This window comes from Nematolebias whitei, chromosome 6, assembly GCF_014905685.2.
Source record: "Nematolebias whitei isolate Nwh7 chromosome 6, NemWhi1, whole genome shotgun sequence".
NCBI classification, from domain to species: domain Eukaryota; kingdom Metazoa; phylum Chordata; class Actinopteri; order Cyprinodontiformes; family Rivulidae; genus Nematolebias; species Nematolebias whitei.
In genome coordinates this window covers 50,709,345-50,713,329 of record NC_056503.1, presented here as the reverse complement: position 1 = coordinate 50,713,329, position 3,985 = coordinate 50,709,345, and positions in this window count along the sequence as shown.

Sequence of the window (3,985 nt, the reverse complement as noted above, 5' to 3'; positions counted from 1 at the left end):
CAGCTTCTGTCCTGAAGCTGTCATGTTGTCTCCTCCTGCCTGGGTCCAGTCGTTCCTGTAATCAGGGACCAGCTGGGTTCTGTGGAGCTTCATGCCTCACATGGACAAACATCATCACTATTATTTTAAGCAGTTTTTGAAATAATGTAATCACAGAGTTTTTAAATGTTTCATCTTTTTGCAGATAAAATAGAAAATTTTCCCCGATACCTTCCTGTTGAACTTTCATGTAAAAGAGGTGAATAATATTAATTTACATGTTTTGGAGACAGTAATGAACACAGATGGGTTTGGCTTTGGCAGCAGGTGGTCAGTAGTCCTGAGGCTGTAGATTTCCCCAGTTCTGGTCATGTGGTTTATGTCAGGCTGGTACTGGTCAGTGTTCTGGTACCAGTTTCATCAGAAAAGGTTTTTTTTTTTTTCCTTAATCCTGTCACTTCCTTCTTGTCCCTGCTTTTAACAAAGAACACAGATGACTTACAGACAATAATAGACAGTCATATGAAAAAGATGGATGTAGAGCAAAGAGGGAAGTAGCTAAAGCAAAGCAGAAGGTGTTTGATGAGTTGTATGGGAGACTGGACACTAAAGAGGGTGAGAAGGACTTGTACCGATTGGTGAGACAGAGGGATCAGGCTGGAAAGGATGTGCAGCAGGTTAGGCTTGTTAAAGATAGGAATGGTAATGTTCTAACAAGTGAGGAGAGTGTGACGGGAAGATGGAAAGGGGTACTTTGAGGAGCTAATGAATGAAGAGAATGAAAGAGAAAGAAGAGTAAAGGTCATAGAAACTGTGGACCAGGAAGTGGGAAAGGTTAGTGAGGGTGAGAAAATGTCTGAGAAATGGAGAAGAAGTGTGCTGGTGGCCATTTTTAAGAATAAGGGTGATGTACAGAGTTGTAGCCACTACAGGGGAATTAAGTTGATGAGCCACACATCTAAGATCTGGGAGAGAGTTGTGGACGAGAGGTGACTATTTCAAGGTCAAGGTTTCTGTATTGTCATTTTCTTCATATGTGGTGGAATGAAATTATTTACACAGGGTTCCAGTTACATCCTACAAAAGTATAAATTGTAAAGAAAACAATAATAAGATCTAAGATATGAACTAAGAAATACACTAAACACTAGTACAAAAGCAATACGCTGAACAGCAGCACGAACATGAGTCTGTGTGAGCAGATGAGTACGAATGAACACGGCAGCTAGAAATAAATCAGCAGCATGAGATCAGCAGCAACACAAATCAACAATCAAGTCGCATTACAGTGATTTTTTTTTCACCGTGATTATTGATCACGGTGAAAGTCATTAAGCTACACTTAATGATCCTCAACCTCCTTCCTGAGGGGAGTGGGACAAAAAGTATGTGTGCTGGGTGAGTGTGGTCCTTCATGATGCAGATGGCCCTCTTCCTGCATCTGGAGGTGTAGATGTCTGTGATGGTGGGGAGGCTGACTCCAACATCTTCTGTGCAGCCTTCACCACTCTCTGCTAAACTTTTCTTTCTTTCTTTGTGAGCAGCAGTATGGTTTCATGTCAAGAAAAAGCACAACAGATGCCATCTTAGATTTGAGGATGCTGATGGAGAAGTACAGAGAGGGCCAGGAAGAACTCCATTGTCTCTGTGGATTTAGAAAAAGCATATGACAGAGGGCTGAAGGAGGAGATGTGGTGAGACAAGACAGAGAGACAAGGATGGAGAAGATTAGGAATGAGATGATTAGAGGTACAGCACAGGTTGAACAACTGGGAGATAAAGTTAGAGAGGACACACTGAGATGGTTTGGACATGTCCAGAGGACAGACAGTGGTTTGGACTTGTCCAGAGGACAGAAAGTGGTTTGGACATGTCCAGAGGAGGGACAGTGGGCATATTTGTAGAAGGATGTTAGAAATGCAGCTTCCATGAAAAAGACAGAGGAGACATATGGATGCAGTTAGAGAGGACATGGAGGTAGATGGAATGAGGACAGAGGACAGAGTGAGATGGAGGAGGACTCACTGTGGAGACCCTGAAGAGGGAAAAGCCAAAAGAAGAAGATATAAAAAAGCATATCAATGTAATGTAATTAGAAGAAACTAAATAAAAAACACAGGAAAAACATAAAAAAACGAGACAAAAACATCTACATTGTAAAGCAATATAAAATACTAATGTAACTCAGACAAATATGTTAGTGCATTGATTAAATTCATAAAATATGTTACGGTTTAAAGAAAATTAAACAAACTTTAAGTTAAATAGGTTATAAATATAGCTAAAATTGTATTTCATTTATGTTGTAAAAGGCTTAAAAACTACTCAAAACACATAAGTTTAAAACGAGTGAAGTAAAACATTTTGTTGATGTATTTTATTTGCGCTTTATTGTGAAAAGCTACAGGAAGTGTGAGCAGTCAGGGTCGAGCTTGATGAGAGAAACCAGACACACCAGAGTGAACAGGTGCTGCAGCTTGGACTGATCATGGGTAATGGACACCTGTTTAATGGTGTTTGGACAACCTGTGGACATGTTCAGCTCCAAGTTTGTTCTGCAGTTTTATGAGTTTTTGCTCATGGAGGCAGTTTAGCATTGAACAGTTAGCATTCGCTAGCTAAGTGAATGCTGCAGGGAACCTAGTTCAGTTTACCAAGGAGACTGCCTCTTCATCATTCTGACCTGGATGTTAAGACTAGCCCCAACTGGAGTGTTTATGGACTGCAGAAGAGTGCCTTTGGATTATATATTTCTTCTTGTTCTACTCCTGGACATCGCTCATTGGAGTTAAACCTGGACCAGCAGATGGATGATTGCACCACCATCTTAGGACGTGGTTTGGTTTTTCCTCTTCACCTGAACTGGGACCAGAGTCTGTGTGTACTGAACTACTAAAGCAGGTACTGCTTTGTTTGATTTATTTGCTCAAAGAGTGTTGGCACCACCTCTGGAACCAGGAACCTGCAGAAAGAACTGGAAACCCTGCACTAAACAACCTCAGCCAACACAAGAATGGCTGCACAGTGACTTGTACAGAAACTGATGGTAAAACTTGATGGTAGTAGCTGACAGTCATTCACAACAGGGATGACCAATTTTGGATTTTTGGCCGATATCCGATATGTTAAAACTTATTTGGCCAATAACTGATACAGATTTTTAATATTCTTTCCTTTGTCAGAACATAGCCCTCTTATTTAGGCTTATTTGTTACAAAAACGGTGCAACCGCTGTAAGAGCTGGTGACATATATTCAGTAACAGCATAGCACTTTAACTTATATTAAATGAAAAGTGTTAAATGTTATTTATTAGCATTAGTCACCTGCGTGCGTCCAGTGAGACCTGGAGGGGTGTGGTTGGGAGGAACGGCCCCCCTGATCTGAACCCGAGGGGTGTTCTGTTGTTGGACTTCTGTGCTCGTCATGGATTGTCAATAATGAACACCTTGTTCAAGCATAAGGGTGTCCATATGTGCTCTTGGCACCAGAACACCCTAGGCCGCAGTTCGATGATCGACTTTGTCATCGTCTCATCTGATCTGCGGCCACATGTCTTGGACACTCAGGTGAAGAGAGGGGCGGAGCTGTCCACTGATCACTACCTGGTGGTGAGTTGGCTCCGATGGTGGGGGAGGATGCCGGTCAGACCTGGCAGACCCAAACGTATTGGGAGGGTTTGCTGGGAATGTCTGGCAGAGTATCCTGTGAGACAGAGTTTTAACTCCCACCTCCGGGAGAACTTCGAACATGTTCCGAGGGAGGTGGGGAACATTGAGTCTGAGTGGACCATGCTTCATGCCTCTATTGTTGAGGCAGCTTACCGGAGCTGCGGCCACAAGGTTGTCGGTGACTGTCGCTGCGGCAACCCTCGAACCCGATGGTGGACACCGTCGGTGAGGGATGCTGTCAGGCTGAAGGAGTCCTATCGGGCCTTTTTGGCCTGTGGGACCCCAGAATCAGCTGATGGGTACCGGCAGTCCAAGCAACATGTGGCTCGGGTGGTC